This window comes from Rutidosis leptorrhynchoides, chromosome 3 (assembly GCF_046630445.1).
Source record: "Rutidosis leptorrhynchoides isolate AG116_Rl617_1_P2 chromosome 3, CSIRO_AGI_Rlap_v1, whole genome shotgun sequence".
NCBI lineage: Eukaryota > Viridiplantae > Streptophyta > Magnoliopsida > Asterales > Asteraceae > Rutidosis > Rutidosis leptorrhynchoides.
This window is the reverse complement of record NC_092335.1, coordinates 6,837,622-6,865,433: the sequence shown is the minus strand read 5'-3', so window position 1 is coordinate 6,865,433 and position 27,812 is coordinate 6,837,622. Positions and strand designations below refer to the sequence as shown.

The following is a 27,812-nucleotide window of genomic DNA, read 5'->3' as shown; positions in this document are numbered from 1 at the left end:
TCCTCAATAACAACTTCATCAAAACTGTTATCACTTTCATCAATAACAACAGTATCACTCATATCATCATCAAAATTATGAGCCCCTGAAGTCGAAGCTTCAGTTGAAGCTTTTGATGCAGCGTCAGCAGATTCCTTAGCTTGTCGCTCTAGACGCTCCATCAACTCCTGCTCAGTTTCAGTGAGATCCGGAGGGATCTCCCCTTCTTCTAAATCAGTGTAAACAGTAGTGTGATTAAGACGATCCTGCATAGCTAAAAATTCAGAGACTGTTATAACTTGAAGAGGAGTTACATATAGCGGGTTATCCTCCATGTAGCCTTTAGCAACTTCAACAGAGCCCTGTCTTCCTCTGCTTCACCAAAAGTACCAAAAGGATCTGGTTCTCCATCTTCCTCTTCAACCACAACCTTTTTCTCCCATTCATTTAACCTCTCAGTCAATTCTTGATTTTGAGTCTGAAGAGTCAAGATTTCACCGGCTTGACTTCCCACATTTTTCTCTAGTTCATCAATCTTCAACTGTTGTCGATCAACTAACTTCCTCAACTCAGACATTTCAGTTTCTGTCTTCTTCTTGTCTTCATCAGCTGCCTTTTGGAATTTAGCGAAATTAGCAGACAACTGAATCAATCTCCGGTTAAATATTCCTGTGAAATCACCTGAAGCAACCTCAGAACGTTGAGAAGCTTGAACTTGTTGAGAAGATGTAGTTTGTTGTAGTTGAGTGGGTGGAGCTTGAGTAGAACCACCAGTAGCTTGAACAGTCGGAGCAACCTTTGGCTGAGACTTTGTTGTGGAAGATGAACTTTCGTCCTTAACCAAAATCTTCAAACGCTTCTGTCTCCCTCTTGTTGACACCTTAGGAGCTTCAGCTAACTTCCTTTTAACCAAATCCACTTGACTCTCATCAAGCGCTGTTACATTCTCCTCATCAACTAATCGAGGACCAGTTTGTCTTGGTGGTGGCTGATTCACCTCTTCTCCTCCTTCAATAGTAATATCGGTCTCATCCCCAGAAGTACTATTCTCATGACGACAACTCAATCCTTCCGGACACACGTAATTCTCATTAATCAGATGACCGATCAACCCTTTCTCCGGAACCTCAACCCGGCTCTGCAAAAACCTGTTGAATGATTGATCATTTAAATGATTCTGCTTTAGCTCATCCTCAAAAGTTTTCACTAACCCTTGAACTTGCTTCTCAAGCATAATCTGAAGAAACCTCGGGAACACCAGATGAATCTTCCTATCAAAAATCACTTGAGAGAAGTTAAAATCAGCGTTCAAAACCAACGCAACAAACATAGAGCTGTACTTTGTTGTCATCTCATCAAAACCGCCCTGCATCGGGCTCAAACACCTAAGAAGAACGTACGTAAATATCGGTACTGCCTTGGAAGCTTCGTACATTTAACAGCTTTGGTTATATCACCAGTATAACCACATCTCTTTAAACACCTTCTAACTTTCAGAATCGGCAAATCAGTTGGCATATCATCATTATCCGGGAACCCCAAATCTTCCGTGATAGTCTGTGCCGAAATACGAACAATCGTGTTATTGACAGAACTCAATATCACCTTCCTGTTATCTTCAGTAACAACTTGAGCAACCTCCCAGAATGTTCTCTGATGAGAATAATATGGAGTATACTCAGCAGTAATAGCTTTAAAGATCTTGGAACGCTTCAAGAATGCAATAATTGGACCAAAACCTCCTCTTTGGGCCTCAGAACCCTTTTCATCAACACATGCAAGTACGTTTGTATCTTCTCGACCAATCAGACCTGTAACTCAGAAGATAATGGGATTCGTGGTTCACGTTCTTCATCAGATATCTGTTGTTGTTCTTGAGACATAGTGAATAGCTAAAAAACACTCAAAACAACATAACTAATCAGCATTTACCTCCATGTAACATGGGGTATCTAGTTAATTATACGAATCAATGGATAAACAAACATAACGAGCACATTAACTAACACACACACAGTTACATCGTTCAGAGGTTTTTTTTTTTTTTTTAAACACACCATAGTACTAAGGCTAACAGGCTAGCCTTATCAAATTACATAATAAACATAATTAAACATAAACACACGAAATCACAAGCATTAGAATTATCTTTCAATGACATCCTCTGGTACTGGCTTCAATTTGTAATTCGTATCCTCAAACAGATCAAGCTCATCAAACAAATGATTTAAAATGACGGCATAGGGAAATGGTTTTTCCTCATTATCCAAAGTGTCCTTCATGATATTAATGACAATCTGACTAAAATTTACCTTGATACATTCCATAAGACAGTACAACAGAACAGCCTCAGTACCAGATAACAAATCGTCAGATGGATCTCTAAACACCACGTTTCTTTTGATAATCCTCATGTTAGACACCAAGTCATCCCTAACATCACTATATCTAATCTCAATTCTATTGGAACCAATTACATACCCTGGCTTGGTGATGTGAGCAGCCACCCCACCCGCATCAAATTTGCTAAAAATCTTTCTAATATCTTTAATAGGGCAATATACCTTGGCTCCCCAGTAATTCAATAGTAAGTGATCTGTGAAGTCATCTATGGTCCACTTATAGGCATTACCAAAGAAATTAGCATGAACATGCTTCTTCTCTATGGCCACACTAGAATAGAACTCTCGGATAAGCTTAGGACAGAAATGATTCCCTATCTGAAGAAATGTTAAACAATCTAAACCTTTCCACTGATCTTGAGTGATCTGTGTTGCAACAACTTTGGTCTCTACATGGATAGGCCTGTGTTTAGCCAAAGCTCTCTTACGTTCAAGATCATATTTCCAAGTTTCACTTATCCTACTACTTGGACCTGACATTCTTAGAGCAAAACTATACAAAACATTCAGTATAACATAATACGAACTCAACAAAACAATCAAAAACAGCAAAATTCAAAAATTAGGGTTTCTATACACTCGGTCGAGTGTGAATACATGCACGGTCGTGTGTATCTTCGAACGGTCGAGTGTGTGAACTCACTCGGTCCAGTGTGTCACACACTCGATCGAGCGTGTTCATCAGATCTAAGAAACCCAACTTTGCAAATCAATCAAATATGTTGTTTTTGCTTCAAGATCTGGTCACAATAGCCTCTAAATATGCCGATTAACATAACCAAACAACCAATTTTAACAGATTAAGTCTAAAAAGCATTCAATTCGTGTTTTGCATTTCGAATACAAAATCAAAGATTATGAGCAAACGAAAATGAGTTATGATACCTTGTTAGTGGCGCTGTGATCACAAGAGAAAGATGTATCTAACACTAGAGATCAAAAACTCGTTCTTTAAAGTTGAAAAACTTGGTAAAATTCGACCCCAAAATCACAAAAGTATTCTGAGCCGTTTGGGACTCAAATCCTTTTTATACCCCCAGACACACTCGGTCGAGTGTGTCGCCTACTCGGTCATGAATGAATACACACGCGGCCGAGTGTGTTTCAAACACATCTCATTATTTCACCAAGTCAGTCGGTCGTGTGAGTAGGTCACACGGTCGTGTGTGTACACTCACTAGGTCGACTGTCTTTAGGATTTAAAATTTAGGAAATTCCGATTCCAATTCCACAAAACCTTCCTTGTCCACTCCCCCTGGGACTGATCTCCACAGTATAAAAACAAACACACTTTGTTCCTTTAAGCTCTAAACAATTTATTCTCTAATTTAATGTAAAACAAGGATTCCTTTCACAGTAAACCTTTCTGAGAATTGAGTTGTTAAGCTTACAATATGAAACAAAAATGCACATGCAACTAACTTATGAATGAAAACATTCTCAGATATGCATGCACATGCAAATACACAAAGCAAATTACAGTAAAAGATCCAGTATGTCATGATTAGCAACATTATAACAGACATATTCAATAACATTTAACCTTTTAAGTCTGTAATAGATCAACTTCTAACATCAGTTTCATTAAACATTAGCATAAGAAGAGTATATGATGTTATCAGCACAGGAACAGGTAATACTGCTTATCATGAATCACACTACAGGGAGCATAACACATCTTTTTGTGAGTTGACATATCAAATTGATTAAATCTTTAATTTGGGGATCAGAACTGAACTATATTGACATGTTATTCCACAATTCAATCAATAACTTACTTGATAAAGCATATACATAACAACTTTCAAATATATCAGTAAAGGTTTACCAACTTTCACCCTAGATTTCGATGATCACGTTATATTAATTACATTAACATTTTTCAATGTTTGAATTAGATCACGAAGTCAGTCCTCATTTGAGATCGCACGATGTTTTAGGAAGAATAATTGATCACAACATGTTGACGCTGTCTCTTATCACATCAATGTACTTTCAATCTGATTAGACAGAACCATCTCACGATGTTTCTAGCAACCCTGTCAGCCATGAGCTTCTACCTTAAACTTACACTTTTCGTTTCAGATAACCTTGTGAATCTCAAATTTATCGTATACTTTGTTAAGAACCATACCGACCGCTATAAACCCCATACTTAAACGGAAATAGTATGATGTATGATGTTGGATGGATGGAATTGATATATATATATATATATATATATATATATATATATATATATATATATATATATATATATATATATATATATATATATATATTTGAGTGATGGAATGCTAAGATATCCTCCAGAAAATATTCCCTCTATCCAGGTCAATGGGTACAATTCCATACCACAGACAAAAGATGTAAAATTCACTAAATGAGATGTGAACTGAATGATTTAAGTTCTCTATATCTGATGATCTGATAAATTCTCCCCCTCGGATGTAGATAACGAAATCGTTCAAATAAATCTCCGATTGGAATATCCGTTGTCTCAGACTTAGATAACATAGGAATCGCTGAAACTTTGTTCAATTCTTGACCATGATTCTCTTGCAGTTAGGTGGTCCATCATGTTATATACAACACTAAAGAAATAAACAGATACATAACACATTTTTTTTTTTTTTTGGATTTTCTGATGTTGCCTTTTCTCCATAAAACAAACAAAATAAATAAATAACTACAACTATACATGAAGATGATGCACCACTGTCTTTGACTTTAGAAGTAACTGCATGGAAAACCAATCTTCTGATGTTGAAATCTAGAACCCGATGACGTTGCAATATACAAATCATTCTGTGTATGTGATACAAGATTGCACTTCTCAACCCTTTTAGAGAAAATACCTCCCTTTGGGTACCCGATATGTATGTTGTTGAATTTCGGTCCAAGTAATAAAGGTAAATAGAAACAAGTATGCATCCTAGACAAAGTATGCTCACCTTGGGGACTCACAAAATTATCCTTTGCTACCGAGTATAAATCGTAGTAGGGGAGACCTCAATCATCTGTTGAGTTTCTGAACAATCATTTCTTAGTACATATTCAGTGATAAGTAGGTGACTATCCTCAACTGCTGTAAATCTTTCCATGATTTCCCCATCATGATATTTACGCGTTGTTTGTATGATTATCTCAATCTAGAATTAGGCCAATAAAGTCCACTAACATATTATAAGTCATCCTGTATTACTCGTTGTTCACAACTTACATGTCAGTTCAGTATTGCAATCACTTCCCCATAACATAGAATAAGCAACTCATTTTCAGGTTTTTCAATTTTTATGGATTTTCCATTTTTCAATTTTTATTTGTTTTTCTGGTTTTTTTTGGATTTTTTTTATGACTTTTTGATTTTCTCTGTACAAACGCATAAAACTATCTAAAAATATAAGCAAACATGCAGAAACATCATGAAATACTAACCTATCATGCAAAGCTACACATATTATACAAGAAGTTTCAAGTTCTTCACAACTCAGTCTCTTGGTTAGGTTCCTCTGTATTAGGAACCTCAGTTTCAGGAACCACGTCAGTAAGAAATTTAATACCTATTTCCTTTAACAGAAAATCAAAGCGTGGTTTATCAAAAGCTTTTGTGAAGAGATCAGCCCTTTGGGCGGTAGTGTCTATCTGCACCACATCTATCAGCTTTTTCTCATAGCAATCTCTAATGAAATGGTATTTAATCCCTATATGTTTCGTTTTAGAATGATTTACGGGATTTTTTGTGACAGCTATGGCAGCAGTATTATCAACATAAATAGGAGTGTTAGAAATTTGCAAACCGTAGTCACGTAGTTGCTGTTGAATCCAGATGACCTGAGATGTACAGCTAGCCGTGCCAATGTATTCTGCTTCACAAGTGGACTGAGCCACCGTTGTCTACTTCTTACACTGCCAGGTAACAAGTTTGCTTCCCAGAAACTGACAACCCCCTGATGTTGACTTAAAAACTTTCTTACAACCCCCATAATTAGAATCACTATACGCTGTGAGATCAAAACCATCCTCACACGGATACCATAACCCTAAGCTTGGTGTATCTTTCAAATACATCATAATCTTCCTAACCACCAACATATGATGAACATTAGGATTCACCTGATAACGGGCACACAGATAAACCGCAAACATGATATCTGGTCGAGAAGCTGTAAGATACATTAGAGAGCCTATGATTGCCCTGTATAACGTTTAGTCCACTGAATAACCCTCACAATCAGGAGATATCCCATGATTCACAGACAACGGAGTCTTAGCTGGTCTTTCTGCTTCCATTTGAAACCTCTTCAGAATATCAGCTACATACTTGGTTTGATGCAAAAAGATGCCTTTATCCATCTGAGCTACCTGCAGACCTAAGAAAAACTTTATCGTTCCCATTGAACTCATTTTGAACTTCTGCTGCATGACCTTCTCAAACTCATCAACCATTCCCTGATCTGTTGACCCGAAGATAATATCATCAACATAAACCTGCACTAACATAATATGTTGTTCCTTCTTCTTGTTGAAAAGTGTTTGATCAATGACACCTCTCCTAAAACCGTTTTCAATCATGTAGTTGAACAACGTTGCATACCATGCTCTAGGAGCTTGGTGAAGACCATAAAGTGCCTTTTCAAGTCGATAAACCTTTTCTGAGAAATGCGGGTCTTCGAAACCAGGTGGTTGTTCAACAAACACTCTTTCATTGATCTCACCGTACAAAAATGCGCTTTTAACATCCATCTGAAAAACTTTAAATCCCATGAAGGATGCAAAGGCCAAGAAAATCCTAATAGCCTCCAGTCGTGCAACCGGAGTAAAGACCTCATCATAGTCAATTTCAGGGATCTGTTGATATCCCTTTACCACCAGTCTAGCTTTATTTCTGATAACAATACCCTGTTCATCCTTTTTATTTTTCAAAACCCATCGAAGACCATAGGGCACACAACCATGTGGTGGATTGACTAACTTCCAAACCTTTAAATGTTTAAATTGTAACAGCTCCTCTTGCATTGCACTAACCCACTCGTCAAACTTCAATGCCTCATAAGCATCTTTAGGTTCGATTTGACACACATAACATGAGTGAGCATGCACAAATATTCTTCCTGTCTTATTCAACGTTGAATAAAAATCTGTTACCACATTCGCACTCTCTGTCTGAACATCTTCTGCTACTGTTGAACTTACACTTTTCACGGGAACCTCTGATGTAGTCGGAACTCTAGACGTAAAAGCTTCATTAGACTTCCCTTGAGGAATACTAATGTGAGGAATGCCTCTTGAATCCACATAATAATCATCAAGACGTTTAGGTGGCAGAATGGCATGATTGGATCTACGTACACCTCCTGCTTCAGTTGGCGGTTCAGTCACTGTTACAGTTAGTGGTTGATTATATAGAGGATTAAGATGTTCCTCTGTCAGTTGTGTTCGACTAACTTCTTCGTCATCTTCAAGCTCACTATCTTCATCTGTATATACTACCCCGTCCTCATTTGAATCAAAATCACCTCTAACACTCTGCGGACTTGGTTGCAAGCTAGAAACCGAATTCTGAACCTGCGCTGGAATAGTGATAACATTCTCAGAAGAGTTTTGAGAATCAAACAATATCTGAGTCAGAACTTCTTCATCTATAGCATTTGGTGGAAGATTGAAGGAATCAAATAACTTATCATATTCAAACTGCCATACGAACCCTTTACTAACACGAGGTGGAGCATTGCGTTGAATATCAACCTCATAACGTTCTTCCACACACTTTGACTCAGTATTATACACCCGTTTGTTCGGATTCCCATATCCCAAGAAGATACCAGAGATCACCTTTGAATTAAATTTTCCTCCAGCGTCTCGTACCAGAATAGTACAAGGTGCACCAAAGGGTTCAAAATGTTTAATGTTCGGCTTTCTCTTGTGTAACAGTTCATAACATGTTTTACCATGTCTCTTCACCACCAGAACTCTGTTCATCACGTAGCATGTAGTACTCACGGCTTCACCTCGGAAAACAATTAGAAGACATGAATCAGCTAGCATTGTTCTTGCGGTTTCAATTAGAGTCCTATTCTATCTTTTAGCAACACCGTTTGATTGAGGTGTATAAGCAGGACTGAACTGTTGTTGTATCCCCTTCTCATTATAGAACAGCAGCATCTGATTGTTCTTAAATTCTGTACCATTATCAGTACGAATCTTTCTAACCTTCAACTTATACAAACTTTCGAGCTTCAGAATCAAAACTTTAATATGATCGAAAGTATCTGACTTGTGTTTCAACATCACAACCCACGAGAAACGAGAGTATTAATCTGTAACTACCAAGCAATAAGACTCTCCGGTGAGAGTTTTACAGTTAACTGGACCAAAGAGATCCATGTGCAACAATTCCAAAGGAATATTAACTGAATGATGCTTCTTGGTAGTATGTGACTTCTTAGTCTGTTTCCCTTGCTTACACGGAAGACAACCTTCAGGAATATGAAAACTCTTAACATTCACACCTTCAACTAATTCATTGTGGACTAGATTATTCATCTTCCTTAGACTCAGATGACCCATACGCTTATGCCAGATAATCGACTCCTGTTCAGTAGCCTTAGAAACGAAGGCCTGATGGCCTGTAGCTGCTTTAACATGATCCTTACGCATATCAAGGATATAGAGATCCTTGCACCTCGGAGCCGTCATCAGAATCATGTCTTCCAGAATTACAAACTCTTTTCTCAAAATATAACAAAACTTATCATCAAAGGCAACGGTATACTTTTTATCAGCAACTTGTGAAACTGAAAGCAGATTGTTCGACATCTGCTCTACATAATTAACTTTATCAAAGCTGACGTTCTCATTAGCAATAACACCCTGAGTAGTAATAAATCCTCATTCACTACCTGCAAAAGAAACTGGTCCTCCATCCACTGTTTTCACATTAGACAGCAAAGACAAGTTCCCTGTCATGTGCCTGGACACCCCACTATCAACAATCCAAGTACTGCAGCATGGATTGTAGGCGACCTGCACATTAAAGTAAGAGGATTAGTTAGAAAGGGCCACCCATGCCCTAACGGCAGTGGGTTTCCCATCAACACCAACAACTGGCAACTCCACCCATTATCCTTTAGATCCAGAAGGACCTTCAGGATTTTGAACACCCTTAACTTCTGATTTAGGTTTCCAAACTGTGTTATTCGGTAATGGTTTTCTATAGTAATCATTAGTTTGAAAAACCTTTTTATCATTTGTTTTCACAGAAGAAGAATTAAACACTGGTGAAGGTGATCTCCTATTAAAGGAACTATTTGGACTAAGATCAACCTTCCTTCTGGGTGTCTGTCGAATGGGTCTACAATTCATAGCCCTGTGTCCCAACCTCCCACAATTGAAGCAGTTAACATTATAAAAATCATGAGAATTAAACAATTTGCATCTAATTGGTGAAAACTGTCTCCTAGGTGGTTCAGTATGTTGTCTAGTCATAGAGGGTGGCGAGACTTATTGCTTAACAGTCTGTCGACGACCAGGCGGAACATACTTGGACACATTACCAGAATTGGAACTCTCACCTTTTGGTGGTCGTTCTACCTTAGGACCTATTTCATCTATCCTTCCCTTACTGACAAACTTAGGTGACACTTCCTGAGTGTTCTTCTTCTTATTCTGTTTGGGAGTCACAGTGCTCTTAGACTGAGCCTTTTGACTTTCAGTCATCTTACCAACATTAGCAGGGTTTTTTAGAATGGTAACCGGTTTAGTGACAAGCTTAAAAGGTTTGATATCTTTCTCAGTGTCGATATCAGTATCTGACTCTGTTTCATAGACAACATCTAAAGGTTTCTTTAACTCAACTACCTTACCAGGACTCTCAACAGGTGTTTCCTTAGGCTTACCATATCCTGATTCTACAACTGGACCCTTACATTTCTCAACCGGTTTGTTAATATACTCACCTAAAAGTGGTGGGGCAACCTGGTTATAACCTAAACCCTGCTGTTTAGGATAATTCAAAGTCTGTTTCACATAAGACGTCCTCTGCCAATTGTCAATCCTAGCTTTCTCAGACTCGTATTTCAATTTAAAGGAATCCTTTTCTGCCTTAAGAGTCTCTATCTGTCCCAAATACATAGTAATCATTTTTCCATCATCTATAACAGTTGATTTTAAGTGACCTACCTGATTTTCTAAAGACTTAATCACATCAACATAGTATTTCTGTTTATTAAGATAGAAAAGCGCATCATCATAGTTCTTTTTATTAGTCTGATTCTCTACACTTAGGTTCTTAAGTTCAATTCTAAGCTTAGGACAAGTCTCACATGTTATAGATATCTCATTAAGCTTAGTGATAACACATTCAAGCCTCTCAATTTCCTGTTCATAACCAATGCATTTAGAACAATTAGAGACTGAGTCATTACATACCTTATCATTACCGGACGCGTTAGCCATGAATGCATAGTCATTTCTTCCAACCTGAGAATCTGCATCTGATTTTGATTCTGACTCTGAGCTCGTACTATCCGAATAATCAGCCTCATAACCTCCTTTACCCTCACCTTGATCTGAACAAACTGGACTCTGAACCGTAACAATTTTCTCATCACCACTCTTAAGATCACAGTTGAGCAAATGTTCCAGCTCTTTCCTGAACCAAGTACCAACATGACAACTCATCCCTTCTTCTTCATCAGACGAGTCAGTAGTAAACTCAAGATCTGATAAGTCCTGAGCTTTGCGAAACTTATCATACAACCTATCTTTAATCCTCTTCCTGAAGCAGAATTTCATAAGCTCTTCTGCTCTCTTCAACCTAGCATCACATTTGCACACATAGCATGTGCAATTACGATTATCCTTACCAGTACAACCTGCATTTTTCCGAACAATTCTTTCCTCTTCAATTTCTGCTTCGCTTTTACCTACAAACACAACGTTAGCTTTCTGTGTATCTACCGAGATGGACCAGTCACATACTTCATCAGCATACGTTGTAGTCAAAGCCTTAGATTGAACAGAACCCGAAGATTCTTTCTCTACAATTACATGTTGTGGAGTAACTGAGATGGTTTTCTGGTGAAAAGGATCATGAAAACCATGCTTGGGTGGTCTCGTGCAAGTTTTCTTAAAGTGAACATATTCATCACAATTGTAGCACCTAACCTTTGACATATCAAAACCAAACTTCAAATCTCGATTTAAACTCAACGATCTTTGTCCTGTTCTCTTCAAGTACTTTCTAGAACGTCTCACAATGCTACCCATACATTAGAGTATATCCATTCTCTCAAGCTCGTCCCCATCAATCTGATCATAGTCTTCATTTTCAAGATGACTATTAAGCACTTGTTCACCAATCATATCGTTGTATGAGTTAACAACAATAGCTGCCAATGCCATATCTTCCTGAATAGATTCGTGAGATCTCTTGTTGATATTCTCAGTTTGAAACACAGGAGTCTGAGTCTGAGTCTGAGTCTGTTGAATCGGAGAATCTTCAATCATCTTAATTGTAGAATTCTGAGCTTGTAATTTAGCATTAAAGTAGCCGGAGTGAGACGATGGTGCAGACATTTGTGAAGCATTAGCTGTTATGTATGTTGTCTGTAGTGGAGCATGAGTACCAGAAGATGAAGCTAAAGTTGATGCAGCAGCAGCTACAGAACCAAGTCTCTTTCTCTTTGCTTCATCCTGAATGTCCTTCTCCATTAACTTCGAAGTAAAAGCTGTTAGTGTCAACGGACGACCTGATGAACTGTACCTGTTCTGAATCTTTTCTATCTCATGATCCCACTTTTCTGGAAGACCATCTTTCAACACCCTTACTGCCTTTTTATCAGGCACCTCAATCCCATAATCTGCCATCTCTGCAACCAATAATCGATATCTCTCCAAAGTTTGTCTTAGAGATTCTGATGGAAGAGCTGCAAACACCCTCCGCTCATCCTTCAAAACCTTACCCTTAGTCGCACGATAAGTAGCTGTACCTTCTATTGCAGATTGAAGAGCCAACCAGATAGTATACGAGGTTTTGTTTCGGTTCTTAAATTGCTGAAAAATCTCCTTTGACAAAGCTTGGGTAAGCTGAGCATAACATCTACACTCAAGATTGTACTCTTCACGCTCTGTAGGACTAAACTGTGAAGTTTCTTTAGGTTCACCATCTGCTCCGCATGGCCATACATACGGATTCTCAATACATTCCCAAAGTCTAGAATCGACACCGTTTAAGTAAATAACAAACCTAACTTTCCAGTCCAAGAAGTTCTTAAGATTGTCAAGTCTAGGTACTTTATTTGATGAACCAGATTCACTTTCATTCAGTAATAGTTTTTGTAGTCCAGGTGCAATTACTAATGCACTGTATTCATTCATCACTTGTTCATTTGTGTCAGACATTTTAATTGATTGAGTATTAAACGTAAGGTTAAATATGAGCTATTTAAAGTCACACGGTCGATTGTCCTTGACACACGATCGATTGAATGAGACACACGGTCGTGTGTATGACTCACACAGTCGATTGTTTGACTAAATTTTGGCAGCACTTTGTTACAAGCTGAGCCTTAGGTATTACTAGATCACACGGCCGATTATTTATCTCCCACGGTCGGTTGACTATCTCACACAGTCGAGTGACTAACTCACACGGCCGACTGACTTTAGGAAACTGAAATGGCTCTGGTAAAACTCACACAGTTGGTTGAACTACTCACACGGTCGAGCTAAGGACTCACTCAGTCAGTTTTCAGGAAACACACGACCGAGTGTGTTCTTGACAGGAGCAGGTCGACTATTAGGATTTTCTAGACAAAAATCGATTTTGCAATCGATTATGGATGAAAAACACAAAACCAACGCGTAGAAAACAATAGTGATAACTCCAGAAACACCTTTTGACAATAAAAACACCAACAATAACGTAGAAAAGCTGATTAATTGACTAAAAACCCAAAAACACCAAAAACACCAATTTTGACCCAAAAACGATTTGATCAAGCAAAACCAGAGACTCCAGCTCTGATACCACTTTGTAGACGTTTATTCTTAGGATCTTAGGTCGCTTGCAATATATCCTAGAGGCGGAATACACTAGAATAAGGTTAAACCGAGATATGGGTCGTTTTGGGATCGAATAGATCAAACCTAGAGCCAAAACTAGATTAGATCGACAGCTAGACGATATATTTCGGTGGTATATGGTGTTAGGGTTCTCTGGAGATGAAAACCTACGACTAAGGGTAAATGGGACGAGTAACCTCAAACAATTAGGCTAAACCTGTGACGACCCGAAAATTTCTGACCAAATTTAAACTTAATCTTTATATAATTCCGACTTGATAAGTAATGAATTTTTAATAAATCTTGAACCTCCGGAAAGAGTTTTACACAAGCTTTTGTTCACCCTTTTATTCTGACGATTCACGAACGTCATAACTTGATTTAATTGTTTAATTGTTTAATTATTGTGTATATATATGGATTTATATATATTTAACTTGAAAATATGATAATTAAATATCTCATTAAGTATATTAACAAAGTATTGTATATATATTTTCATACTACTAATTTAAAGAGTTTTTGAGCAATATATATGTTACTATTTAAACGACGTAATTAACTTATGTTAAAATGTATTTACATATAATGTATTACGAGTGTAAATACATTCTTACAAGTATTGAATACACTTTATAATATACCAATACATATAAAGGATAGCTATACTCGTATTTCTGTTCAATTTTCTCAAGATTTCTACTCGCATTCATACGGTATTTTTACCCATATTATACACAGCTTCTAGAAGTACTTACTATTGGTATATACCAATAGAAATCTGTAATTATTTGTGTAATATGTCATCCATGACCTAATCAATTTAATATGTCATCCATGACTTAATACATTTTAACTTATCTTGGATATTTTCACTAAAAGCTAAATTTTCAAGCCTATAAATAAGCACCATTTCTAACTCATTTTTAAACATTCATTTCCCAAATTTTACTTCCAATTTTCACACACACTTGCAAGAACTCTCTCAAGTTTTGTTCTACTACTTCTTTCCAGCAACTTTACATTCTAAACTTGAGGTAAAAACTCTACTTCAACTCTTGTTCAATTCATATGTTTATAGCTATCTATATAAGAGTTTATAAACTAGAACATAGTTTAGTTGATTCTAAACTTGTTTGAAAAACTAATCTAATCTTTCTAACTTAACTTTAATAAGACTTATTTATATGTATTATGATGTTAAATTAAGTTAATATAAGAACTTATAACTTGTACATATGAAGAACACCTTGAAACTTAACATATATCCTTTAATCTCCATTCAGTAAAAAGCGGGCTGTTTTGGGTTGAGAATTAAAAACCTATCTTAGACTTTGAGTTCGAGGCTAAGACTTTGTAAATATGTTAATATATGTAAATAATACTTCCAGTATTTTTTTCATGATTTTAGACAAAGTGGAAGTATTTTATCAAAAATCATATATTGGGTGGATGCCGGAATTTTTCCAAATCTGTCCACCGACACAAAAAGAGGGTAAAGCTCTAAAAATTACTACTTGGGATAAAATTTTCGAATTGGTTTTGTAAAATTGGCTTCTTAAGGAATCCATAGCAATTTGATTCACTTTAAACGGAGTTGTAATGAATATTTGGGGAGCAAAACAAAACCTGCTAAAATTAACGTGGTATGGACGAAATTTATATTATAAAAACTATATTAACCATATCCTTGTTAACTTTTCCTATATCCTATATATATTTGGACATGTTATCATTAGTATAACAAAATATTATAATCTTGATTAATTTCGAGATTGTATATATATAATAATCTTGGTACGTTCCATGGCAATACGTGCACAATACGTTTTGATAAATCCTAAGACAATACGTACACAATACGTCTTAGTTAATTCTAAGACAATATGTATACAATATGTCTCTGGATTGATGCAAGACAATACATACACAATACGCCGTGGGGTAATTCTAAGATTATATATATATATATACCGATTATTGGACTGTTGGACTTTTCGGACTATTTTGGACTACTAAACTTGACAACTTAAATAATCACATGTGATTGAAAATATAAACTTAAACAATCACATGTGATTGAATATATGATATGAACTTGCTATATTAATTTTGTTCACATGTATTATTATCTGAATCGTTATTATTATTATAGGTTCGTGAATCCAAGGACGACGACCATATTTTTAATAAGTTAAAAACTTATTATTAATATACTTTTACTACCGTGAGTATATAGTCCCATTTTTAAGCTCTAAAAATATTTTGGGATGAGAATACATGCATTTTATGTTTTACGCCATAGACACAAGTACTTAAAATATATTCTACGTTGAGTTGTACCACCTTGCATATCTTCCCTAATAGCTTGGTAACTAATATTTACATGTTGTAAGAACATGTAAGCGCGAATCCTATTGATAGATCTATCGGGTTTGACAATCCCAACCGGGCTAGTCGCTCTAGTATCGTAAACGGTTGCATAGTACTTCGTTTTTACTACACTTGGTACAGTGTAGGGAGATTTCATAATAAAGGGAATATGCCACATTAATGGTTAAGTATGGTTACCGAAGCGCTCAACAACTTATAGAATACTTTTATACACTTGCGAGTGTACATATATTTATAACTATGAAAATCTTGTGGTCTATATTTATATCGATGCTAAACCTATATATCTCACCAACCTTTGTGTTGACTGTTTAAGCATGTTTATTCTCAGGTCCTTAAGAAAGTCTTCCGCTGTTGCATTATCTGAGCAAGCTGTGCATGGAGTCTCATGCTTTTGTTTAAATGAAGTGTTGCATTCAATAAAACCTTTGTCATGTATTATATTCGATTGTTATGTCACGTGTGTAGTATTTGGAAACTGATGTATCATGGGGATTATTTCTTAAATAATCGCCCACTTGTTTAAAACATGCATTATATATAATAATGGTGTGCTTTTTATGAAATGAATGCAATATTTTTCTAAAACATATTATATAGAGGTCACATACCTCGCTATGGGACCAATGAATAACGTACTGCGTTTATAGTAATATGGACGGGTCGTTTCAAAACCCGTATATATACTGCCTACCAAACACACTTGGTCGAGTGTGTCCCTCAGTCGGTCGACTGAGTAGGACAGTCGATCGAGTGTGTACACACACTCGGTCGACTGTCTGAGCAGTTTAACTTATTGATCATTTAACAAGTTAAGTACGCACAAACACAAATATAATCAATAGTCTCAAGTAAACATTATTACATAACCGAAATATGTTAAACATAAAGACAAACAACGGCTGGGGATTCATGCACCAACAGATATCGGAATTTCGGGTGGGGTGACATCCATGTCACCGTTCTTGAAAGAGTTCTTCCCTAACGTTTAGAAAAAGCAATCCGAAATCAAAGACTCTAGCAACCAATACTGCAAATTTAATAGCATCACCTTAACCATGTTCACATCTTCCTTATACTTGGCTGCACTTTTTGGCTTTTTGCGTCAACGGTTGCATTGTTCGTAACCAAAGCATGCGGTCGTAAAACGTCTATGCTTATCGGGGGTGTTACTTTCTGTGCCGGAGCACTTGTTAACGCTTTTGCTTTGAATCTTCCGATGCTTTACCTTAGCCGTATTTTTCTTGGCATTGGTATTGGTTTCGCTAATCTGGTAATTTATATAATTCTTTTATCTTATTTAGAGATTTAAGTTATTTTGAGTTGTTAAATTACTAGATGACTTTTTGTTACACTTGAACACTAAGACAAATTTTTAATTTCCTCGTATATATAAGAATATATGATAACAATATGTTTTTATTCTATTCATGAGCCTTCATTGCATGGGCGGAACTTAGTTTATGTGTAGGAGGGTACTAGCCATCCCAATCTTTTGTTGGAGGTTTTATTAAATTCTTTCGTGTAGGGTAAAATAATCGATAGCCGGATAAATCACTGAATCGTGGTATCACTTTCCGAAAGTAATTATTCGACCCTTATAGCCTGGGTTACACGAATATCACTTTGGGATAAGACAGAGATTAAATTCTTGTTTTGGCAGAAACAAGAATTCCTTTTGCAGAAGAATATTTTGGTGTTCGTAACTTGTGTATTTTCTCATGCATATTGGTTAATATATTTATATACACCCTTAATCATGAAAGAGTCTTTTATTAAAATCAATTGGCCGATTGATTAATAAAAGTATCTTCTATAATATTCAAAAGTAGTTACAGGAAGAATATTTCTATAAACAAATATTATCACTTCCATCATTAAAGTAAAAGTTGTTACTTTTACAATAAACAAATATTATATTTTACAACTATCAAAGCATGAGTGATCACTTTATAATAAACAAGTATTATTCCTTCAACCACTAAAGCAAAAGTGGGTGCAAGAATAATTCTTCCGTAATCACTCAAAATTGTGTTAAGTGTTTTCTTACTGCTGTCTCTTAAGAACCAGCACTGCAAAAGGACCAGCAGCGCAAAAATCAGCAAACAGGACCAGCAGCGCAAAAGTCAGCATACAGGACCAATAGCGCAGAGGAACCAGCAAACAGGACCAGCTGCACAGAACAACTAGCACAGGGACCAGCTGCGCAGAACAACCAGCACAGGGACCAGCTGCGCAGAACAACCAGCACAGGGACCAGCTGCGCAGAACAACCAGCACAGGGACCAGCTGCACAGAACAACCAGCATAGGGACCAGCAATGAAGAACAACCAGTACAAGGACCAGCAATGCAGAACAACCAGCACAAAACACTTAGCCAAATTTCAGCTTACTAAGAAAACTTAGTACTGAAAACACTTAGTCAAATTTTAGGTAGACCAAGTCATGATAGTAAATAATGGAAAACCACTTTTGGGTTCGGGTAATCTATCACTTAATGGGTGTACACTCCGTACCTCCAAACCCATTTACAAGTGTAGATTAAAACCCAAAATTACACTAAATTTACAACAATCCTCCCCAATTTAGTGCAATTCGTTTCATGAGAATTAAACAAATTAAAACAAAACTCATGCATAAATGAAAATATCTTGAAGATTGAATTTTCACCTTAGTACATTACACATTCCAAATATTCGAGAATCGGGGTGTTCTAAGAATTGAACCCTTCAACCCATTTGAATAACTGAAAATAACATACACATAAGTTTTCAAATACTCTAAAGCTATCCTGACACTTTACAAGCCATGTGTCCATATCCATTCATGAATGTATCTAAAGCAAAAGTCCAAGCTTTGTTGAAGCGACAAAACTTCACATTCACATAGGTAGTTCATTTCAGTCATGCACCTGCTATTGCACTTTTTCAAATAAACCATTAAGAAGCTAAACTTCATCCTCACCTTCAACAGGTCCGAGTACATACCTTACCTTGGGATGATACAAAATTTTGTACTCCAAATTTCTAAGTATAAGCCTTCCACATTGAATTCAACTTCTAATTTTCATCAGAAGGGAATTGGGTATCTTATAATTAGAAATTTATGTGGACTTTAAACCCATCCCCACAGCAGAATTTTTCACCAAGTCTCTTGCCAATCCCTTCGTCAAGTGATCAGCTAAATTCTGTTGTGACCTCACGAACACTATAGAAATCACCCCATTCATGATGAGTTCACGAATCATGCTATGTCTGACACCTAAGTGTCTAGACTTTCCATTGTACATCTGGCTATAAGCCTTTGCCAATGTCGCAGCACTATCACAATGGATAGACATGGGTGCTATAGGTTTAGGCCATAATGGTATCTCATGGATCAAGTTTCAAAGCCATTCTGCTTCTTTACCAGCAGCAGCTAAAGCAACAAACTCAGATTCCATCGTTGAGTTGGTAATACATGTCTGCTTCTTAGAAGCCCATGAAATAGCACCTCCCCCAAGCAAGAACACCCAACCACTCGTTGAAGAATGATCTTCAATATTGGTTATCCAACTCGCATCAGAATATCCTTCTATTACCGAAGGAAACCCATTATAAGATAAACTATAGTCCATAGTTTTCTTCAAGTACTTCAGTACCCGCCTAATTGCTTGCCAGTGATGAGTACTAGGATTACTAGTATATCTACTCAGTTTTCCCACAGCAAAAGCAATATCCGGCCTTGTACAAGTCATGGCGTACATCAAACAGCCAATCACCTGAGAATACTCAAGTTGTGATACAGCTTCACCTTGATTAGGCATAAGCTTCTCACTTGGATCAACAGGGGTACTCACAGGATTACATTCAAAGCAATTGAACTTTTTCAACACCTTCTCAATATAATGAGATTGACAAATCGAAATTCCTTTGCTTTCACGTTTGATCCTAATGCCAAGGATAACGTCAGCCTCCCCCATATCTTTCATGGAGAATTTTGATGACAAAAATTCTTTTGTTAAATCAACCTGACTTTGGTCAGTCCCAAAGATTAGCATGTCATCAACATATAGACAAATTATAACTCCTTTACTAGAATCATCAAATTTACTATATACACATTTATCTGCTTGGTTTAATTTAAAACCACTAGATAAAATCACTTCATCAAACTTTTGATGCCATTGCTTAGGTGCTTGTTTCAAACCATATAAGGATTTCACAAGTTTGCACACCTTGCCTTCATTTCCTGGCATGACAAAGCCCTGAGGTTGGTTCATATAAACCTCCTCATCCAATTCACCATTCAAGAATGCTGTCTTCACATCCATCTGGTGAATAACTAGACTGTGAATCGTAGCCAAAGCAATCAGCAGTCTAATGGTAGTGATACGTGCCACGGGAGCATAAGTATCAAAATAGTCAATTCCAGACTTTTGTCTAAAGCCTTGAATGACTAACCTTGCCTTGAACTTTTCAATAGTTCCATCCACCTTCATCTTCTTTTTGAAAATCCATTTGCAACCCAAAGGTTTGCAACCAGAAGGTAGATCAGCTAACACCCAAGTGTTATTGCCCATGATAGAATCTATCTCATCATTAATTGCCTCTTTCCAGAATGCAACATCCTGAGACCTCATTGCTTCATCATATGTTTTAGGATCATCATCAACATTGAAACAATACGAATATTGGGTAGAAACATCATCCCTAGAACCTTCAACTAAGTATAGTTGAAAATCTGGTCCAAATGATTTAGGTTTCCTTTTTCTTTTGCTTTTTCGAAGCTCAAGTGACTGATCAACAGCCTTTTCAGAGACTTCATCATTACAATCCTTATTGATTCCATTGTTACTTGGAATCATATCCTTTGGTCTAGGTATAGATGAAAATCGATTTTCATCAAAGATTGCATCCCTTGAATCAATCACAGAATTGATTGAGACAAACTCATTAGGCTCTATTACATAGAACCTATATGCCTTGGAATGTTCAACATATCCAACAAATATGCAATCTATACCTCTTTCACCTAAACTTTTCTTCTTGGGATCAGGTAGTCTTACAACCGCCCTACAGCCCCATACCCGAAGATAATTCAAGTTAGGTTTCCTTTTATTCCAAAGTTCATAAGGTGTAATCTTGTTTCTTTTGTTAGGAACTCTATTAAGAAAATAACAAGCTGTTAACATAGCTTCCCCCCAAAATCCTTCACTTAAACCCGAATAGGATAACATGGAATTAACCATTTCCTTAAGGACCCTATTCTTCCTTTCAGATATACCATTTTGTTGTGGAGTATAAGGAGCTGTGGTCTCATGGATAATACCAACGGATTGAAAATACGATTGGTCAATGTATTCACCTCCCCTATCTGTTCTAAGTCTTTTAATCAAAGCCTTTTGTTGTAATTCTACTTCAGTTTTAAATATTTTAAATTTATCTAATGCTTCATCCTTAGTATGTAACAAATAAACATAGCAAAATCTAGAAGCATCATCAATAAAAGTCACAAAATATTTCTTATTCCCTAAAGTAGGAGTAGCATGCAAATCACATAAATCACTATGTATTAATTCCAAAATTTCAGTATCACGATGTACATTTTGAAATGGTTTCTTAGTGATCTTTGTTAACATACACGTTTTACACTTTTCATTGTTCATGTCAAAAACCGGTATTAATCCATCTTTAGACATATCTTGCATTCTTTTAAAGTGTATATGTCCTAGTCTAGCATGCCAAAGTGTAGAATTATTTATGCTGGAAGTAGATATAAAAGCAAAATTAACATTCAAGTGATTAATGTTAAGTCTAAACATTCTATTGCATAAATAACCAAAACCAACAAACATACCATGTTTTGACAAAACAAACTTATCAGATTCAATCACTTGTTTATAACCACAACAATTTAACACACTACTGGAAACCAAATTTTTTCTTATTTGTGGTACATGTAAAACATCAAACAAACAAATAGTTTTTCCAGAACTAAAACACAAATCCACATTTCCACGTCCATGAACAGAGGCTGTTGACTCATTTCCCATATGAAGAATTGATCCATCAGTCACGGACTCGTAAGTCTTGAACCAAAATCTATCCTTGCATACATGGGTGGTGGCTCCCGAGTCAACCCACCACGCGACATCATCATCCTGCACAAAATAAGCCTCAGATATATATGAAACATAATAATTCTCATTTGAATTATTAAATATATTCTGACCTTTCGAGTTGTGGTTGTTTAAACCATTTCCCGAACCGCTTGTGCTAGATCCTTTGGCATTATTATTACCAAAAATAATCTTGCAATCCTTTTTCATGTGTCCAGTTTTACCACACTTCCAACAAGTCAATTTAGACCTCTTGTTCGGATTAGCCTTGTTATAACCTTGATGTTTACATTTGCCCTTTTTGTCATTATTACTAGTGAACTTTTTATGTTCCACCATATTGACAACAGACGTACCAGCAACTTCGTTGCTCTTTGGCTTGTCATTATCCTGCAACCTGAGGGATTCCTCAATACGCAGATGACTACCCAACTCAACAAGAGTTAACTCCTCCTTCTTATGTTTCAAAGAATGTTTAAATTCTTTCCAAGATGGAGGTAGTTTATCAATTATGCTTGAGACTTGAATAGACTCATCCATGTTCATCTTATGTTGTGTGAATTGACCAAGTATACGAATGAGCTCATTGTATTGTTCCAAGACCGGTCTAGAATCGACCATCTTGTAATTATTAAAATTACTCACAAGGAACTTTTTACTAGAAGCATCCTCAGACATATACTTGGTTTCTAAACAGTCCCATAGTTCTTTAGAAGATTCAACATTTAGGTAAATATCAAAAAGGGAATCAGCCATACCATTGAGGATTAAACCTCTAGCGATGTAGTCATCGTTCTCCCACTTGCACCTTTTCCGAATTTGTTCAATAGTGGCATCATCACCATGATCTTCAGGAATTGGTGTGCTGAGTACGTACACCACACTCATGCTGCTCAGAAAGAAGTGCATCTTCTTTTGCCATCTCCTAAAATCAATTCTCTCAAACTTATCAAGTTTGGAGAAATTTGCCGTCATGTGTTTCATCGTAGCCGCCATCGATTATAACAAATAATTACTTTCGATTGTTGGAGGTTTTATTAAATTCTTTCGTGTAGGGTAAAATAATCGATAGCCGGATAAATCACTGAATCGTGGTATCACTTTCCGAAAGTAATTATTCTACCCTTATAGCCTGGGTTACACGAATATCACTTTGGGATAAGACAGAGATTAAATTCTTGTTTTGGCAGAAACAAGAATTCCTTTTGCAGAAGAATATTTTAGTGTTCGTAACTTGTGTATTTTCTCATGCATATTGGTTAATATATTTATATACACCCTTAATCATGAAAGAGTCTTTTATTAAAATCAATTGGCCGATTGATTAATAAAAGTATCTTCTATAATATTCAAAAGTGGTTACAGGAAGAATATTTCTATAAACAAATATTATCACTTCCATCATTAAAGTAAAAGTTGTTACTTTTACAATAAACAAATATTATATTTTACAACTATCAAAGCATGAGTGATCACTTTATAATAAACAAGTATTATTCCTTCAACCACTAAAGCAAAAGTGGGTGCAAGAATAATTCTTCCGTAATCACTCAAAATTGTGTTAAATGTTTTCTTACTGCTGTCTCTTAAGAACCAGCACTGCAAAAGGACCAGCAGCGCAAAAATCAGCAAACAGGACCAGCAGCGCAAAAGTCAGCATACAGGACCAGCAGCGCAGAGGAACCAGCAAACAGGACCAGCTGCGCAGAACAACCAGCACAGGGACCAGCTGCGCAGAACAACCAGCACAGGGACCAGCTGCGCAGAACAACCAGCATAGGGACCAGCTGCACAGAACAACCAGCACAGGGACCAGCAATGCAGAACAACCAGTACAAGGACCAGCAATGCAGAACAACCAGCACAAAACACTTAGCCAAATTTCAGCTTACTAAGAAAACTTAGTACTGAAAACACTTAGTCAAATTTTAGGTAGACCAAGTCATGATAGTAAATAATGGAAAACCACTTTTGGGTTCGGGTAATCTATCACTTAATGGGTGTACACTCCATACCTCCAAACCCATTTACAAGTGTAGATTAAAACCCAAAATTACACTAAATTTACAACATCTTTTAGATTAGTAGTACACGTTTTTTAGTTTTCAAGAAGTAAAATATAATATTTACTATAATATTTACTATGTTAGCCTCCCTAAATTAACAACCACATATTATTTCTTTTTGAAATATCAATCCAGTCACTTTCCACTTCTTCAAAATTAGTACGGAGTACCTAACAATCTCAAAAAATAAATTTATTACAGAGTACTTATTACTTGTTGTTATATATTGAATGTATATTTGTGTAGAGGTATCAGGTATGTTTTTCCTATAAGTCTATTATTTCATTTTAGTTCTCCTAAACTTATTATCAACTTTACTAAATTGATAAAGATAAATACGTTAAGTTCCGTTTTACCATTGATGTATATATAAAAGATAGGTGAAATTTTGATTATAAGGTTGTAATTATAAGGTCGTACCCTTGATAATTTTGAATGTTCGTTGTATTCGCCCTCCTAATTATGAACTTCAAGTTCCGCCACTGCTTCCTTGCTAACTGTATCGATATTAAAAGGTCTTATTTCAAAAGGCATTATGCATCAGGTGACACGTACATTGAGCCATTAATTATTAACATTAATAAGTCTATACTGGCTACTTGTATGAACAATTTTGAGTGCCGATTGAATAGGGTGTTTATATCTTCAAAATTTAAATTAATTTTTTTTAGTTAACTGGTATATCATTGTGCATCTTTTATTAGTGTTTCGAGTACAATGTACTGAGTAACAATTACCACAAAATCTTAATTTTATTGTTTTTAGTGTGTTCTCTTATCTTATCTTTGATACTAAAAAGATTAGATGTGTAATAACTATACCAAGATTTTGATTTTAATGTTAGATATTGTATTAACAGAATGATAATAAATACTCCGTATTGTCTTAACACACTCTCTTTGTTTTAATTGTATATATATAGTCTGTTCCTCTATATCTCTCTGAGGTAGCTCCGTCAAAATATCGTGGTGGAATCAACATGTTGTTCCAACTCTCTTTCACCATTGGAATTCTACTTGCAAATGCCGTTAACTTCGGATTTGCCCAAGTTAAAGGAGGTTGGGGTTGGCGATTAAGTTTGGGTGGTGCAATTGTTCCTGCTGCAATATTTATTGTTGGTTCGTTTACTCTTGATGATACTCCAAATATACTAATTGGGCGTGGACAGCTCCAAAAAGCCAGAGAAAACTTGATTAAAATCCGTGGAATAAAAGATGTTAGCGAAGAATATGATGATCTTGTTGCAGCAAGCGAAGAGTCGAAAAAGATTGATAGCTCATGGAAAAATATTTTTACTAGAAAGTATAGACCTCAGTTAGTATTCACTATTCTCATTCCGTTTTTCCAACAATTCACTGGAATGAATGTGTTCATGTTCTATGCTCCGGTTTTGTTCAAAACAACGGGCTTTGGAGATAACGCATCATTAATATCGACTGTTATAACCGGGGTTGTTAACATGTTAGCAACTTTTGTTTCAATCTTAACGGTCGATAAATTTGGACGAAGGGCTTTGTTTTTAGAAGGTGGTATTCAAATGTTTGTCTGTCAGGTAAAAAAACTTCTAACTTCACTTATTATTTTGATAACTATTTTTTTTCTGTTGACATGTTTATTTCAACACTTGTATAATTTCTCAATTTTGTATTATGTAGATTGTGATTACCATTGCAATTGCTTTGAAGTTTGGGATAAACGGAAATCCGGGGGAGCTTCCAATGTGGTATGCAGGTCTCGTGGTACTGTTCATTTGCTTATACATTGCGGCTTTCGCTTGGTCGTGGGGTCCATTAGGTTGGCTCGTGCCTAGTGAAATCTTACCCCTCGAGGTTAGATCAATGGGACAAAGTATTAATGTTGGCGTGAACATGATCTGGACATTCGTAATTGCACAAATATTCCTTCAAATGCTATGTGCTTTAAGGTACAAAAATAGTAATGCAAGTATCTTATTCTATAATATGCTTTTACCTAACTTGTGATCTCATATTAATTACTTATCTCTTGTGTTTGTGTTTATTTTTTTCAGGTTTGGATTGTTTATCTTCTTTATGGTATGGGTTGTTGTTGTGATGACAGTGTTCATATACTTCTTCTTGCCGGAGACTAAAGGAATTCCGATTGAAGACATGGGTGGAATTTGGAAGAAACATGGTACTGGAAAAGATATGTTCCTTTGACTGATGAAGTAAAAGATTTGGAGCTTTGCAAGGATGAGAACAATCAGAAATAGTTTGAAGGGTTTCTTATGCTAATATATAGTTTGATTTTGATTTAGACTGAGTTTACTTAGATTTTTGAGAATTGTTGGTGTGAGTTAGTAATAGTTTTTGATATTCTTTGATTATGGTTGGTTAGATTTTATATTTTGATTTTAACTTCTGGGATTGTTGGGTTAATGGTTTTAAATGTTAATAGCTTTGTGATTTTATATATGTTAATGGTTTTAAATTTTGAATACATCTTTGTTGTTCTTGATATTACTGCATCTTTGGCACCTAGTCTTGGCTCAACTCCTAATTGCGTACGCTCCACTTTATTGTGTTTACTTTTCTTAAGTTAAAATAAGCAACAAGGCACATGATCTGATAATTAATGTTTTTTAAAGAACTATGAGTGGTTACAAAGATGATCTGATTTTATTTTTTGAAGGCAAATATATTTATCATTTAAACTCATTACATCGACAAAGCACATGATTTAATCTACCCAAACAACACCACATGGGCAATTCATGCCCAAACAAAATGGTGATACAATTAAACAAAAATTACAAGCAATCTAATAGAATTAACTTATAATAAGATGACTCACTACATATAGGCTAAGATAAGCAAGATCAACAATCAACTAATGCTTCAGTCGCATATCAACCAATTTCAAATAACACGATCTTGTATGTGTGATTTAATTGGTAAAAGTATACCACATTCAGGGGTCATTGGCATACTTGAAACCTCGTGCGTATATCATGAGTGTTGGCAGATCTTCTATCACGCTTAACCTTGTCCCCATATCTACACTAGCCACAAAATCTCTATTTTTGACAAGGCATTCCCTAAAGACATCTGGTTTTTGATCAAAGGGCTTATGGTCTAGCAATATGAGGGAGTCTCATTAACCTTGAGGTTATGAATCTGAGTCCCGGTGTCCGTGTTTGTTGTTGAAAAAAATATGTTCGGTTTTTCGAAGGATGAGATGCGTGAAGTCACCAAATAAGTGGTTACTCATGTTGCATCTGGTGCTTTAAGCCTTTAAGGTTCTGTGTAAATCATTCATACTCGTTATCTCAAGCTACTAGTCAATGCTGACATGGCTGGTCGAAAAACTTAAGGTTCCATCGTGATATTCAACATCGCCAAAAATAAATTTTATTAGTGCTTTACAATTACATTCACTTTTCATTATAAAATAAAAGGAAGTGATATGTACACAACCAATTTTTACACATACACAACCAAACATGTTTTACAGTGTTGTACAGTACAACACTGTAAATCATGTTTGGTTGTGTATGTGTAAAAATTGGTTGTGTACATATCATCACCCTAAAATAAAACATGAAGTTCACTACTACATATCAATGATATATTTCATGAAAGCATACATCTTTAGAAAAAATAAAATAAAAATTTTGAGTATGACAAAATGGAATAGGCCCAGTTTTAACAAAATCAGCCAACTTCGAAGTTTGAGATTAGACCAGCCCACTTCAGACCCAATACAAAGTTATCAACCACCGCCTAATCGCTTATATACTTTCTTCTCTTTATCTGCTATCTTTATTTCGTGTTTCTCAGGTA

General features: G+C 36.1%; 1 pseudogene; it reads left to right on the top strand.

Moving 5' to 3' along the window:
- The first annotated feature begins 3,298 nt into the window (after nucleotides 1-3,298).
- Nucleotides 3,299-26,326, top strand: LOC139897562 (sugar carrier protein C-like; annotated as a pseudogene).
- Nucleotides 26,327-27,812: the final 1,486 nt, after the last annotated feature.